Source organism: Xiphophorus hellerii, chromosome 21, assembly GCF_003331165.1.
Source record: "Xiphophorus hellerii strain 12219 chromosome 21, Xiphophorus_hellerii-4.1, whole genome shotgun sequence".
Lineage (NCBI taxonomy): Eukaryota > Metazoa > Chordata > Actinopteri > Cyprinodontiformes > Poeciliidae > Xiphophorus > Xiphophorus hellerii.
This window is the reverse complement of record NC_045692.1, coordinates 1,708,346-1,725,288: the sequence shown is the minus strand read 5'-3', so window position 1 is coordinate 1,725,288 and position 16,943 is coordinate 1,708,346. Positions and strand designations below refer to the sequence as shown.

General features: G+C 39.5%; 1 long non-coding RNA gene across 1 annotated transcript; it reads right to left on the bottom strand.

Moving 5' to 3' along the window:
* Positions 1–2,180: 2,180 nt before the first annotated feature.
* On the bottom strand, positions 2,181–2,558 carry LOC116711413 (uncharacterized). The gene is made up of 2 exons (XR_004337217.1): positions 2,359–2,558; positions 2,181–2,229 (listed from the first exon to the last, which is right to left on the bottom strand). It is a non-coding gene; the product is annotated as an uncharacterized LOC116711413 (long non-coding RNA).
* Positions 2,559–16,943: the final 14,385 nt, after the last annotated feature.

Genomic DNA, 16,943 nt, shown 5'->3' with positions numbered 1-16,943 from the left:
GGTCTGTCACTCTGTCACTGTTCAACAGTTCCACTCAGGATATAAAATGGTCCACCAGCACCAATTTCATAAAGCTAAGTCATTCTGACAGAAAAAATGCTCTTCATAGAGACAGCCTTCCCTCCGAACTAGACACATCCACGGAGGTATTTTTTGTGACTACTACAACTTGGGGTGTGGGGGGGTTAGCTTTGAAAACGATGTTTGAAACTAGACCTGTAAGTTCTGACCTAGAGATGAGTTTAGGCAAAGTTTAGTTTACCTAAACTCATCTCTAGGCCAAGTTTGCCTGAACAAAGACACTGAGACATTCTTGTTTAGTTCAACTGATCAACCCCGATCAGCTTTCAAAGACATGGAAATACATATTTTTATCTCTGACTTTTGAACCACATGTTCACGTTGGCCAGACAGAAGTTAATCTTTCTCATGTTCTGTATTGTTCGTTACTCTAGCAATAGTCAGCCCCGCCCACTCCTCACAACTCCTCTGAGCTGACTACTGACCAGTTCTCTGTCTAACAGGTCCGGAATATCTCTAAGACCTGGGTCTTACCCTACAGGAGGTCCATGAGAGATAATCTGTTTAAACTGGTGGCGAGAGAGGCTCGTCTAGTTCTAACTACCTTCGATCCAGAAGTTACGACCCTCTACAGTTAAGGAACAGTCAACTGAGTAGCCCTCACAGCTGCGTAGTCCCAATAACCACTTCTGTTAACGGTAGCCCTCTCTCTTAAATAACCTGCACTTGGAAACGGCTAGATTAGATTTAGTGACTTAGATTCAAGTCCCAAGGTCGTTATTTTTACTCTCACTAAAGGAAAGTCTGAAACCACCACATTACTGGAATCATGTACACTGATTTTACTTTAATTGGAGAAACTAAAATAATCAATGACTCAATTAATTTCAATGTCCACCAACCTCTATAAAATTTTATAAAGATATATTTATTGAGCAAGCTTTAGCAGGGGTAAGTGACATACAGATTAATTATTAAAGATTACAATACTAATTCAAAATAATAAAACCAACATAACCCAAACATATTATCCTAACTTCCTTTCCTGACCTGTGTCACTAATAAACTGAGAGAGGCTTTTGGGGAGCAGTTCGACTCATACCCAGATGGCAGTTGATCTTGGCAACAGAAGTCTTTAATTCCTTGGTTCAGAATCTTTGTCTTTGTGTGGAAAAATCCTCTTTAGAATAGAAGCAAAGCAGAATTGGTCCTTTTCCTTCGAACATCCAATTCTTCATCCCTCCAGGGATCTTTGTCTTTTCTCCAAGTCTGTTGCGGTTGGTTTGAGATCGTTGGGTTGAGGCAGAGTCGGCGGTAGAATCAGGAGCCAGGGCTGGGGTCTGGTGGATCTTGTCCCTTCTTGGCGGCGCAAAGTCTCAACTTCCCCGTAGCTCCAGGGTGCGGTCCTCTGCTGATGTTTCCTCTGCGTCCTCTTGTTGACTCGTCCTCACGCCGCGGACTAAGAATGCTCTCTTCCTCTTTCTGCCGTCTTTTATACTATCTCAGCCCATGGTTGTGTATGGGGAAGATGGTGTACGTGACTTCTCACATGTCCGATGAGTCAGTGGAAAGTCCCAACCTTTCCCAACCGTCAGCCCTTGCATGACTCATAGCGCTAACATCATGTGAACTTCCCCTTTTTTCCAAGGCCATCTGTTTGTACTTCCTTAAAATCCCCGAGTCTCCGCTCTGCTCAGCTTGCCTATTGCGACACAGCCTGAGAACAGGACCTCACCCAGCACTTTAATTCTATCTTTTTAAATCAACACATTTCTGTTAATTCATTATAAATCATTAACACCATCATGTTATCATTTATCATTTACATTCATCATAACTTTAAGTATGTTTTTAAATCCACACGTTCTTATAATCCATTATTAATTATCAACCATGACTGTAAATCACATACATAATTATCAATCATAATCATCATGTTCTCATCAGTATTACAGATTAAAATACAAAGATACATTTCAGAAACTCATTCAGTGATTAATTGTGCACATATATATTTATGTCTCTGTCAAGTTTTTTGGCCTCTACAAATCACCTTAGCTTCTGCCCAAACTTGACAAGGGCTTGCTCCCATCAAAGAAATCCAGGACCAACTCTTCTCAGTGTCATCCATTTATTTTATTTCTCTTTTCTCTTTTTTCTTTAAATCACTGTACTTTCCAATACATGACACCCAAGCAGGTTGAAAACCTACAAACAAACAAATTACAAATTACTTTTAAGTCATCAAAAAAATAAACAAAATAAACTACTTTCATAAATCCATTTTTGTAAAGCCAGCTAGGTCCTCCGAATACAGGTTTAAAGTTCAGTTCCTACCAGTGGTGTTTCTGCAGGAGCTTAAAGATGAGGTCTTTGTTTGTAGAGATTATCCCAAACACAGGTGTGCTGATTTGCCTTATAGGCTCCTGAAGGCCTGAGTGAGAGAGACGGGTGTGCTTGATTTTCTGTGAGCCACGTGCCAGCTGGGTGGAGATGGTATTGCACTCACACAAATACACCATTTGCTGTTTTAACTTGACAGTCTCTTTAATTATACTTAAATCAAACTGCAAGATTACTTTATTTTTCTCAGGCCTTTATGCTCTGTTTTCTGCATGTACCTGGAAAGATCTCACTACCCTATGCCAGTTTTCATGACAGTATGAACTACTCTAGGAGTCTATGTTGATGAAAAATATAACTTTTTATCATCACAAGATCTCTTGGGACATGACTTTGTAATGCATTTATTGTGATATTGGGTGATTCAATGAAATTTGTTTTGTTCCATATCTGGAATTATTTAATCATGTTTTGACTGCATGAAAAAGTAACAGACTAAGCCATATGCCCGTGCAGTGGATCCTTGGGAAGCTGAAATAAAGATGAACTCCCAGTGGACAAATAGAAGCAGCTTTGCCAACCATCGTTTGCGGATGGACGGTTTACAGGCATACCAGAAACATGTGAGTATAAAGATTAATATAAAGATTCTCCTCGGAAGTTTTACATGTTAAAAAGAAATGCAATTAGTTGTGTTATAAAAATTAATTTAAATGAACGAGTTAAAATCCCTGTCCTTCTATATAACCATTTGCATCCCCAAGATAAGATCAGTTCTGTCACTGCAATGTGGTATGGAATCCATAAATATGACTTAACCAAAAACACAGACTTTTCCTTATTCTGTCTTTTGGTTTTTAGTTTATGATTTAAACGACAGCTCATACTTTAGAATACTAAAGTATGAGCTGCACAGCGGTTTAAACTCATTGATGACTGAAATATCATCAATTACACTATAAAGTGTTTTTGGCATTGTGTAAATTTAACATATATTCTTCCATTTTTGTTTGTCCTTTTTTCAGCTTTATGTTATCATTTTTGTGAAAAACCACTTAGACTTAGACTTATTAAGGCAAGCCAATCTTGCCTTAATAAGGTTGGCTTTTTTCTAAATTTGCTCATTTGTATTCTTTCTGGATTTTCCACACCTCTATTTGCAGTTTTATATTGAGCAGTAAAGTATTACGATTGAAGGTTCTCTCCCTCATACTGAGGCACTGGAACTTTTGCTGCTGAGTTGTTCAGCAAGAAGGGACGAGCAGGGTGGAAACCTGCCAGATAGATCAGATAAGAAGACTACCCAGAGTCTATTTCTACCTGTCACTTTTATGACCATGTTGTGAGGAGTCATCGCTCTACTTAAAACAGAACTCTAAAGCTGTCAAAGACGAAATGTGGCTACTTAGAGTTTTACAGTAGGAGTATAACAGTGAGCACAAAGAAACCTTCAGCCCACTGGTCCAGAAAGGAACACACCAGCTCTCTAGTCAGGGCCAGATTCTACTCACTCTGCAATCAACCCATCCAAACACAAAGATTCTAGTTTATCTCTCTTCAAAGTAAGTTCAGAAACATGTCTACCTGAAGCTGAACAGAGCTACTTATATGCCACTTTATTAGTCACACATTGTCGTGAAAACTGGTATAGAGTGGTGAGATCTTTCAAGGTAAACGCAGAAAACAGATCATAAAGGCCTGGGAGACATAAGTAATCTTGCATTTTAATTTACTGATTGATTATAAAATACGCACTCTTGTATTTTGATTTATCAATGATTATTAAAATAAAGATTTTTGTATTTTGATTTATTGATGATTATACAAAGAGTTGATGTAATGAAAAGCAGATCAAGAAATGAATAAATGGTGAATAGAATTAAACTCAGATGATTATTATAAGAAGTTATGTTTGAATTAAATCAGAAAGATGATTATGTTTAATGACTTATGATGATCATACAGCATACAGAATTGTAACTGAAGTAATAATACATTGTGTGAAGCATAATGACATGTTGTTCTCAGACTGTGTTATAGAGTAGAAGTCAGAGCAGAAGTAAGTGCCAGAGCTGAGCGGAAAGGCAGGAGGCCTAAAAGAGGAACTAGAGTGTTAGAGTGTTTTCTTCGAAACTAGATTAGAGAAGTAAATCCAGATGGTCAGTGGACAAACAACAAAAAAGGAGATGTGAGCAAGGCGTTGACTGCTATGAGAAGGTTTGGTATTTTCCACGAAGCCATTGAACGTTCGAAAAGTCACGTAAGCCATCACGCCATACACAACTATGTGATGAGTATAAAAACCCATGAAAAGAGGAATAAAGTGTTCTTAGTGCCCGGTGCCGAAGTCAAGCCAACAAGAGGATGCAGACAGAAGACCAGCGGAGGACCGCACCCTGGAACCACGGAGAAGTGAAGACTCAGCACTACTAAAAGGGACAAGACCCATCGACCTTCAACCCTGGTTCCTGATTCGAATGCCTGGTCTGCACTCAACCCAAAGATCTCAAGGCTCTTGCAATGGACTTTGGACTTGGTGGAAAGACAAAGGTCACTGTGTGATGAAGATCTGAGTGTTCGGAAGACAACAACCAGTTCTGCTTTGCTTCTATTCAGAAGAGGATTTTGCCCTACAAAGACAAAGACTCTGACCAAGGACATCGAAGTTTTCTGTTGCCGAGATGTGTATGAGTTGAACTGCACCCCAAAGCCTCACTCAGCAAATTAGTGACACAGTTTAGGGAAAGAAGTTAGGAAAGGATGAAGGTGTTTTTTTTATTAATTTTAATTTTTATTCTTAATTTGTAATAATTGATAATTAATCTACCTGTCACTTATCCCTGCTAAAAGCTTGCTTAATAAAGATGCATCCAATTGATATAAGTTTCTCACCTTAAGCATCAAAATACATTCAGAAAAGGAACTGATTGACTGATTGGTGCCCAAAAGGCTGCACTCTGCTCCAGAGTATGGTGCCAATAGAAAAGGAAATTCATGAAAACTGGATGAATGAAAGTAACACTGCAAAACAAATGCAGGTTAACAAAACAAAAGAAAATCTGTAACAGATAGTAAAATATTTAAAATAAATTGTGTGAATCATTTAAAATTATAAATGATTGAAAGTGAATTTTATAAATTATTTGAAATAAATTTCCAAATGCTGCAAATTGTTTACAGATTTTTGTCTGTTTTAACACTGTTGGATGTTTATATTTCATTTGATTCAATGTTATATGTACTGTAGTTTTCTATTTTTGTCTTGTACCTCATCTGATGTTGTAGCCAATAAGAGCAGGCCTTATAAAAGGTGGCAGTTATCAGTTGTACTCTGAATGGCTGGAAAACAATGGGCTCTTTGCACGCTAGCTTCCGCGTTCGGGGAAAAGCGGCTCAATCGTTTCCGATCTATTGAAAATGGCACTTTACAGTGGGTGTTTGCAGGGCTTGAACACCCCAACAAGTAAGCTGGAGAAAGGTTTTAAGATGTATGCCTTGTTATACGGAAATAGATACAAAGGTGAGTTTTACTTTCTTTAAACTTAGCTTTAGCTTATGCTAGTAGGCAATATTCTCTGACATTTTTCTTGTAAAAATGTGTTATTTAAGTATCTAAACATTTTTTATCCATTCTAACGGACAATGTTTTTTCCTTATTTTTAAGTATATTACATGCGTTTATTGTCGTTGGTGTCAGAGCTTTTGCTTCTGAAGCATGAGGAAGCACAGCAACCCCATAGCTTAACAGTAGAGCAGCTCTGATGTTGCTTTTAGAAAAATATGGCCGTGTTCCTTAAGGTCTCCGTGTTATTTCGCTTTATTAGTTTTGCGTGCTTCTTGTGAAGCAGGATGGTGTTTACAGCAGTGTGTACAGGCGGATCAGTTGCTCGGCTGTCTGGCTCTGGTCTGCTCTCTCGTTCCCGTACACTCGCTCTTTCAGGCTGAATACAGAAGTGATTCCATGGAAATAACACTGGGCGGCTACTTTACCTTCTGCTTTAGGCTGAAGAAGTTGATACGGAGTGAAGGCTGTAAACTTTGCTGTGCGGCGTTAGCTTTAACTGATAGCGACGAATATTTACAAGCCACTGTCTTCTTAATTCAGGATCGCTTGGAAATCCATGAAAACTTAAAAGCCCATTATATTAGTGTTCTGACAAACTGCCAGCAAGCCACTCCCCTCTGCCAAACCCCTCTACTGCATCTTTCTTCTCTGCTGGAGTGATGAGAACCAGGTGGATTCAATCTCCTACCAATCAGAGTGTAGGTACTTAAGGGATGACTGACCTGTCACTCCTGGTTTTGAAGTGGCACAGCATGAAAGCAAACAATCCTGGTAGGACCAGGACCAGAGAAGCCGTACATCTACCCCAACTGGAAGAGCAGCACCAGCCCCTCGTCCTACAGAAGCATCAGGTGACGTCCACCTTGAGGAGGATCAACACCCACAAAGCTCCAGGACCGGACAAGGTGTCAGGCCAGACGCTGAAAACCTGCGCCGACCAGCTGGCAGGAGTGTTTCTGGACATTTTCAATCTGTCCCTGCAGCTCGCCATGGTTCCTGAGTGTCTCAAGTCTTCCACCATCATCCCTGTACCGAAGAAGAGGTCTATCACCAGCCTGAACGATTACCGGCCTGTCGCTCTGACCCCGGTGATCATGAAGTGCTTTGAGAGGATTCTTCTGAGGTACATCAGAGACTTCATCCCCGCAAACCTGGACAGCCTTCAGTTCGCCTACAGAGCGAACCGGTCAACAGAGGATGCTGTCTCCATCACTCTGCACACAGCGCTGACCCATCTGCAGCATCCCAACACCTACGTCAGGATGCTATTTGTAGACTTCAGCTCAGCATTTAACACCGTCATCCCAGACAAGCTGGTGCTGAAGCTACTCGAGGTGGGGCTGCCCGCTTCACTGTGCCACTGGATCAGAGACTTCCTCACCAACAGGCCTCAGGTGGTGAGAATAAGTGGCTCAACATCGTCCCCACTGGTCCTCAACACAGGCACGCCGCAGGGCTGTGTGCTCAGCCCAGCTCTCTTCACCCTGTTTACACACGACTGCGTGGCCATCCACCCCACCAACACAGTCGTGAAGTACGCGGACGACACAACAGTAGTGGGTCTCATTTCAGACAACAACGAGACCCACTACAGAGAGGAGATTCTGCAGCTCACTCAGTGGTGTTCAGCCAACAACTTGGTGCTGAACACAGGGAAGACCAAGGAGGTCATTGTGGATTACAGAAGGTCCAGGAGGACGGCTCACACTCCCCTTCTCATAGATGGAGAAGTGGTGGAACGTGTGGACAACATCAAGTTCCTGGGCCTCCACATCACGTCTGACTTCTCCTGGAACACAAACACCTCCCACCTGGTGAAGAAAGCACAACAAAGGCTCTTCTTCCTCAGGAAACTGAGACGGGCTGGACTTTCCTCACGGCTGCTCGTGAACTTTTACAGGGCGATGATCGAGAGCATCCTCTGCCTCAACATGACTGTGTGGTATGGTAGCTGCACAGCACTGGAGAGGAAACAACTGACACGGGTGGTGAGAACAGCACAAGGCATTGTGGGATGCCCCCTCCCAGACCTGGACTCCATTTACACAGACCGGGTCAAGAAGAGAGCTGGATCCATAGCCATGGATCCCAGCCACCCGGGCCACAGACTGTTTGTGCCGCTGCCATCAGGCAAGCGGTACAGGAATATACGGACTACAACAAATAGAATGAGAAACAGTTTCTTCCCCACAGCCGTCAGAGCCATTACTCCCTGCCGCCCCCCCCTCCCACACATATCATAACCTCGTAGTCACACATACATATCCCTCATCCCCACACAGCCATATTGTTCTGCACTTTGCACTGTCACATTATCTGTACTTTGCCATAATTGGACCTGCTGCTACTTCTTTGGATGGTTGAGTGCCTTTAGTTAATTTAGTTGTATATATTGTTATTATTATTATTGTGTGTTTTTTTCTTATTTATACTGTATACATTTGACCTTTTGCACGGGAGCTGCAATGGAAATTTCGTTGAATTCTGTTCAATGACAATAAATGCTATCTATTCTATTCTATCTATTCTATTCTGGTAGCACGTAAATTGAAACTGTGCAAAAGTTTCTAAAAAACTGTGAAGGACAGCCGGTAAGCTTGCAATGCTGTTGCTCATAAACATGGACTTGGATTGATTGTTTGAGAGTTAATATTATTGAAAAAAAAAAGGACAATACACTCGGTGTTTATTGGTTGAAGTAGGAAAGTAAAAAAAAAAAATGTTGGTTAGGATGTTTAACTATGAAATTAAATGTTAAATATGCTAATTTATAGTGATGGTGAGATGAAGCCTCATGAGGCATTGAACCACTTGAGCCAATTGGTTCGAGAAAGGGTTCATTTCTTGAAGCTTCATGTGCACACAAAACCACCTACTGGCCAGGTGTATAATCACAGCCAGCTGTATCTTAACACGTGTGATGCATTGAATTTTTGTCTATTATGGCTCTTGGGAATGACTTCACAAAAGGTGTAGGACAAAATCATTTGTCTATGTAAATTATGTATACACATATGTGTATAATAAAATACTGTTTGAATGTATTCTCTGTGTGTAATTATTCCCAAAATAGTAGTGTCATGTGATATGGCATGTTGTGTAATAATGTTTTTCTGTGACTCTAGAAAAATGGCATGGGCTTAATCAGGCAGAGGACAGTGAAAGTGCTTGTGGAACTAGGGAGGGGGTAGTGAATAGGCTAATGCTTGTGTAACTTGGATGATTTCATGCATTTTTATTAACAACAATTTCTCCACAGGTTTTGGTTTCAAACGATTTCTCTTTTTAGACACTACTTCTCCAGCCTTTGAAAAGACATGTTCACATGGCACAGATGATGCCGGGGTGCATAAATAAATAAGTGCATGTTAGTACAGATTGGGGTACAGTGACCGATGATTAGCCCAGTACTCCAGGGGGGTTCTCCAGCCTGCTTATGTTTGCCTCTGACAGGTAGCGCTGGACCTCTACGGTGGCATCTGCTGACACATTTTGAGTCCTCTTTGCCTCCATGACACTAGTGTCCAATCTTTGCCAAAGTCTGCTACCTAAATGGAAATGACAGGTCATGTTAGTAAGTGTTGTAATAGGAATAAGTAATCTCAAAATGTAATATAAAAGATTACCTCCAGTGAATTCTTGAGAGGTGGAAGCCTGGGGAATCTCGTGAGTGTTCTCTTCTGTGTTCCGTTGGATGACGGTGGCACACTCTGAAGTCAAGCGCTTCACTGCTTCAGCAGCTTTTGTGTTGCTGAAAAATGCTATAAGTTTAAATCGTGGGTCCAGGAGTGTAGCCAGCGACAAGATGCTCATTGACTGGAGCATGTGCAGCTTCTCCCTGAGCTGTCTGATGAGCTGCTCTCCTATTTCCACTGATGGCCAAATGAAACTTCATGAAGCAATGAAGCTTCCCAGCCTATTGCTTAGCCCAAAGGGTCATTACTCTCTAGTGTCATTTCTCACTAGTGACATCCGCTGTTGAAACTGTGTCAGTATGGCAAGCCATTTTAACATAAATTCGGTTTCGTCTGACTATCCGTAATTACATTCTAGCTATCTAAAAATGGATCTTGACTAGACAAAACTACATTTTGACTATCTGGAATGGTAATTCAAGATATCTGCATTTACATTCTGATAAGTAAGAATAATAATTCAACATATCTTCAATTACATTTTGACGAGTCAAAATTCCTTTCAAGATATCTTAAATTACAACACTGGATCCGTTAATTGACAGGACACATCTGTAATTACAATTTAAGAATTTAAGATATCTTGAACTTAATTATGACTAGTCAAAATTACAAATTTACATATCTGTATTAAGAATTGCTCGGACGTAGAAAGAGCTCTGCAATGTTGAATATGCGGAGAACACAAAACTTCATCAACTATAAGACTGCTTCTCAACTCTGCAAAAAAAACACTGTTCATTCATTTCCGATTAACCGAATGCACTTAAAAACAGCTTTGAAAAGCTAAAAGCATTTTTAACATGAAAGTTGTGCATTTTCAAACATCTTTTTTTGTTTTTTCTATTTTTTATTGTTTTATTAAACTTTCAAATTGCCACTTAAGTCAGGGACTTTTTGACTATACAGAATACATATTCAAGATATCAGTAATGTCATTCTGACTAGTCAGAATGTTAATTTAGGATATCTTAAATAGAAAAGCTGTGTAATTAAAGATATCGCTAACTCATTTAGAGATATCTTAAAAGGAATTTTGACTAGTCAAAATTACAATTCAAGATATCTTTAATTTAGTTTTGTCTAGTCATTATTTGCTTTTAAGATATCTATAATTTAGTTTTCACTAGTCAAAACTACATATCTCCTATCCAAAGATAAATGTGAGATATCTTGAATTATGTTGTCATTCAAGATATCTTTAGTTAGAATTATGACTAGTCAAAACTAAAGATAGAGATATCTTGAATTTACTTTATGACTAGTCATAATTTAATTGTAGATATCTGAAATGTGTATTTCAGATAGTCAGTAATTCATTGTAGATATCTTGAATTGAAGTCTCCATACAACTCAATGGTAAATCTGACGTCATTTCGACTAGTCAAAATATAATTAGAGATATCTTAAATCGCTAAAACGTCTAGTCATAAAACAATTTGAGATATCTGGAATGTAAGGGCGGTAAAACCGAATTTGTTAAAACGGCTTGCCATAAAGGCAGCCTTGTCACTTAGATAGACCTACTTAAAAAATATTGTAAAAGCAACATTGTCACAAGGTTGTTGTCAAACTCATGTTTAGTAACAGGAGAGTCGATTAAATCCTATTTAACTATTTTTTTTTTTTTTCATTAAAATTATTTGTTGTCAATCCTGGTATATGTTGACTGTCAGTGGCTGTTTTCTTTTGTAACTTATATTTTTATATTTTTACTCATCAGGCCAGAATTTTACTCTTCCAACCGCTTTAAGTCTGTTTCTGCTGTGCAAGACTGATATATCTTTGCAGACAAAGAAATAGTGGAAATTTCAAGAAGGTGAGAATTTTGGAGGTGAAGGGATTAATTACTTTTTTTATTTAAGAATCTTGTGAGTGATCATCTCGAAGTATTCCCAGATGTCATATTTTTTTCTTCTTGCTGGCTCCATTTCAATCAAGTTTATTTGTGTAGCACATTTCAGCAGCAATGCAGTTTCAAAGTGCTTTACATAATAAAAACACAAATATAAAGTCATAAAATATACCATAATCAACAATTGAGAAAACCTGGAACAAACATTACATTTTGATAAGTGATATCATCAAAGTAATTACACATGAACTATGTTGGTCAAGGTTCCTTTTATTTTGACCACTGCTGAAGACAAATACTCCTCTGATACGAGATCAAATACAATAACCAATGAAGCAGGACGGCTCATCAAGCTTTTATTTTGAAGACCGACATGCAAAATGAAGCTGTCACGTGACCCATGCAATGCGAGGTAACGTTTGTTGCCAGTCACAAGCATCGACACGCCCCCTTGCCTCGAAGCCTGGCTTCAGGTGGCCCATCTCTAACTGGGGATGTTCTTCTTTGGGATTGACCCAAAAGCTGACCGGTGTGGATGAAAAGATAAATGGTTAGAGAAAACCCTCTAAGAAAACCTAACAGAGATTGCAAAACAGTGGAGCAACATTTCACCTTCAAACAGAGCAACTACCCTAAACACACAACTACTGAACATCCAAAATTTTTAACTGAAAAAGAATTTGAATCCTTAGCTGTATAAACCACAACATTCCATAAATTATTCCATAAAGTGTGCTGAATACATGAGTATGCCACACTTTTTAGATTTGTACTGATAAAAATGTCAAAAAATCCATGCGTCCTTTTCTTGCAACTTCAGAATTATCCAGTGCTTTGTGTACATCTGTCCTTCAAAATCCAAAGAAAATTTGATTTATTAAAATTTTAATGTGAAAATGCAATAAAGTTTACTGGGGACAAGTATTTTTGCAAGACACCTTTAAAGTGATATTTATATTGTATCATGGAACACCAAAAAGTAGTAATATGATCAGGTAAGATGTCAACAAATTATTTTGTTCAAACATATTTTATATGAAAAGTGAGCAACACTACATGGCAAGTGCTTAAGCTATTCATTTGTCAAACATTATTGCTCCCCTTTCTGCACAACTTTCACCTACTTTTGAAAGGTGCACACTCACACATTTTTTTTTCTGTGCAATGAGGTGTTATAAGCATTCAGTTGCCCTCACTTCCAGCTTGACTTCCAACTAAATTGGTTTAGATAATATGAATAAACCAACCCTTTGTGTCCTATCTGTCTTTGTTGTAGTGATTTAATCTTGTTTCCAGATCTCAGCAATTATTTTGATGGGAACACTGTTATCATAGCTGAAAGGATTGAAGGTCAGAACCACCAGGTTAAGCCTCCAATCGTAATAAATTGTCATTAGCCCTCTCTTTCTGAGAAAAAGTTACAGTGTTGCAGACAAAACTTAACTTTCAAAGCCTGTGTGCTGTGGAGAAATGGTGCACATAAAGCTTTTAGTGTCTCCAGGGGGAGCTGTGTGAAGTCTGATAAATCTCCTTAGGCGATATTACTAGAGTCAGCATTGGTTAAAGCTGAAGACTGAAAGCATAGGAGAAAGAAGACAATGTGTTGGTGTGGGGTAAGAAGAGGTAAGCTTACCAGAGCTGTGTTGCTGCAAGCATCAGGGATAGGTGGATGCAAAGCTGGCACTTGGAAATAGTTTAACTGATGCAGAAGCCCCTACAAACCAAATCCTCACTAGTAGTTGTGGTAGACTGCCAACAGCTCATTGTTGCTTGTTTCCATCCTGGCCATGCCTAAAAGCTCAGATACATTTATCCTGTGATGATTAACTGCAACAGAGTGCAGATCCTGAGATACAAACAAAGATAAAATCAGACAGTGAACCCCACCTAAATGCTTGGGGTGTAGTTGATTATTATGTAAGTCCCATGAAAGTAAAATTGTATTTAATCAACTTTCGAACAATTATTCACAGTTAGGTAGAGAAAATTATATAATAAATATATTACAATTATAAGCAGTTAGGTAGAGAAAAAAAGGAGAATAAAGAAGAGCAACAGTGCAAAGTCTGTGAGACTTTGCTAGCAGACAGTGAGCAAAGTACTCGCTGTCTCCATGGACAAAAATGAACTTAAAGAAATCCCCGTCTAGTCGTAAGCAGTGATGAAAATCAGAGATCAAATGCTGGTAAAAGTATGAAGTGGGGTGTGACTTTGAGCAATACAGATGCTACCATGACAGGTTGGCAGTTTGATCAGAAAAACAACACTGCGTTCAGTTTGTACTTTTGTCCACGAGAGGAGTGGCTGACTGTCATAGCCTGATGCACATATATGGGGCAGTTTGAGGCTGTCATAATGCAACAAAAAAGTATATCAAAAATAATTTTTATAGACTGCAAAAGCCTGTTGGTTGATTTTATTGATGGATATTGAGTTTATCCGATGAAATCCCAAAATCCTCCTTGGCTCCCCCTTCCCTAAAGCATACGTCCTGTTATTATTGCAACAGCAATAACTGCATACAAATTACACTCAGGTTTTGTAATTAGTATTTGCAGTGCAGATTTATAAACCTTTCAGAAGATTTTATATTGGAATTACAGATGTCTGTGTAGTTTTATGAATAAAATACTGTATTTGAAAACAAATCAGACTGTCCTAAATTAGGAGTCACATTTGGGTGCATTTGTGTACATTGTTGTAGTTAGATATTTCATTTGTTAATAGAGGAAATTACATATTTTGTCCTGCAGGTTTGAGGCTTTTACCATTAGAGTAAATTAAGGTTGCTAAGGTAAAAAAAGAAAAGGAAGATATCATCTATAAGCTTCGAGCAAAGAAGTCTGGAGAGGTTAAACAAAATTAAATGTCTGGCTTACTGAGCAGAGGCCACAAAATGTAAAGGCTACAAGTACAGAATGAGGGAGAGAGGAAGATGAGTGACAACCTGCTTTATCTGCAGCAGATGAACACATGGCCTGTAGTCTGGGTCACACAGTCCTGCTGGGAGATGGCAGCAGGACTGTCCATGTACAGATGGAGTATAGTGTCTGTTTTCTTAAGCAACATTTGGGAGCCCATGTGGTGCATGAGCAAACTGTCAGCATGGGGTGCCAGAAATACACAAGACTTTCTAATTACTCCAGAGGCACCAATGGACCTCGACCAATTCTAAAACTCATTTTTACAGTCAATCATCAATCCCACAAAATGAAATTGAGGATTTGAGTTTTAAATGCCAGTTCCTGTTTTTGTTTGAAGCTGTAAATTAAAAAAATAAGAAAAAAATCCCGGTAAAAAATAAATACATAAAACTTTTTTTTAAAATTTGTCAAAACATAAAAGAAACCTCATTCGGTCCTTTAGGTGTGTTTTCAGTGTTGCCTAACAACAGCATTTCCACCTGCTCCTGCCCACATCCCATCGTGACAACCAAGTGTCCAACCTGGCTTTCAGATTGGCAGCAGTGTGGGATCCTGATATTTCCTGACAGCATAGAAGGACGGTGTGTTTCATCCACCCACTGAGCAGTCACACATGCAGCAGGCATCACATGTCCAACTAACTGCTGCACTGGAGTTGGAATTCAGCCGCATGTACATCTGGTATAAAATGAGATTTTAAAAAGTTAAAGAAGTCAATCTTCAGCTCAGCGCTGGTTGTCTGGGTCTCACATTCTGAAAAGTATACACACAACAAATAGCTGTGCATCCAATGCCATTGATTTAAACATTTTACCTCAGTATGATTGCATTATCATTCAACAGTGAAACTCACCAGAGGTTACTGACTTTTGGGGAGCTGTGCACTTCCTAGCAGGAAATCTTTTCCAAATTTCTTGCGATAACTGTATGTGTTAACCCACTGCAGAATTGAGATGAAACCATGTACTTGCCAGACTCAAAGTAACTAGGATTTAAGTAAAAAAAAAAAACACAAGAAAAAGTCTCATTAATGATGGCCTTACCAGGTACAGTATATTACAGTTTGTAGACTGTGGTGCTGAGCTCTCTGAGAAAAGAGAGGAGGTGGAATCTACTTTTATCTATACAAAGACTGGTCTTCTGTATCACAGTACAGAAGACATGTAGTCCTCACCTGGACAGCAGCTCACTGTGGTGATCACAGATGTGAAGCAAAAACATCCAGACTCTCTCTCTCCTTGGGGATATTTTAATCCTTTTGTCCTACCAGGGAAAGACTCTGAACCACTCTTCAAAGAAGCATTTCTCACAGTTTCCAGTGCAGCTTTAGGACTCGGACCACTATCTGCTTTGTCCCATTCCAATTTACTGGGAAAAATTGAAACTGGTTAGGAAGTGGACAGTGGAGTATAAGAAGCTGTTACAGGAGCTGTTTTTGAATCTGCAGCACTAACCTGATCAGACTTGCTGTGACACTGACATTGTCAAGAAAACCCGAGCTCATCCCACTTCCCCATGAAGGAGGTTTTTAACAGTAACAATAAATAAAGTTACCTTTAAAATTAATCACACAAGTGACATCTAGGCCCAACAGTAGACTTAAACATCAATAAAATCAATCTGGTTGTGTGTGTTGTTTTTGTCTCCTGCAAACTTTGCTTTAATTCTACTTATTTTTTCTATCTAATCATAAAAGATCATAGTCAGACAGACAGAGTCATGAAACAGGAAGCAGGTTTCCTGGAAAAAGAGGAAGTAAGTTTCCAGCCTGCAGATTTATAAAAATAGTTGAGACTATTCCTTATTTCAAAGCATGAAAGTTTTAAAGAATGAAATCTAAACATTTTGAGTAATTGGATAAGATTTGAAGTAAAATACTTATATTAATATTGGTTTACTTGTAAGAATACTTGCATTTACACTTACAGTTGTGGGTACACTTACAGGTGAAACAAGTAACTGTAACTTTGGTATCAAGTAATTACAATAATAGATTACTCTTGGTTTCTTTTCAGAAAACATATGTAATAACTCACATTATGATTATAATAAGAGTAATTAATTAAAGCTGCAAGCAGCCTCGGGCGGCCCTCGCAGCAAGCGCCGCTCCGGCCTATTGGCCACCACGGGGGTTCCAGCCACCGCAGAAGCTCTCGCATGGTTTCCAGAGCCGCAGCCCGCTCCCCACCGCAGACGCTCTGCCGCAGTTTCCAGCACCGCCGCCCGCTAGCCGCCGCAGAAGCTGTCGCGCATTTTCCCCGCCCGTCCACTGGGCGGCACGCGTGAATGCGTTCGGCGGCGCTCCCCGACGACTGTCAAAAAATCTGGTGCAGATCGGTCGATGCATCAAGGAGATACAGCCGATGTATCAACTTAGGGGGCGCAGTGGAGTCAAATTACATTTCAAACCTGTTGGGCTCTTTAGAGGTGAACAAAGGTCATACATATCCAGTTTGGCGCCAATCGGATGATCCATGTGTGAATTAGAGCCAAACGTATGAATATGGCGAGGGACTGATATTCGCTATTTGGCCACGCCC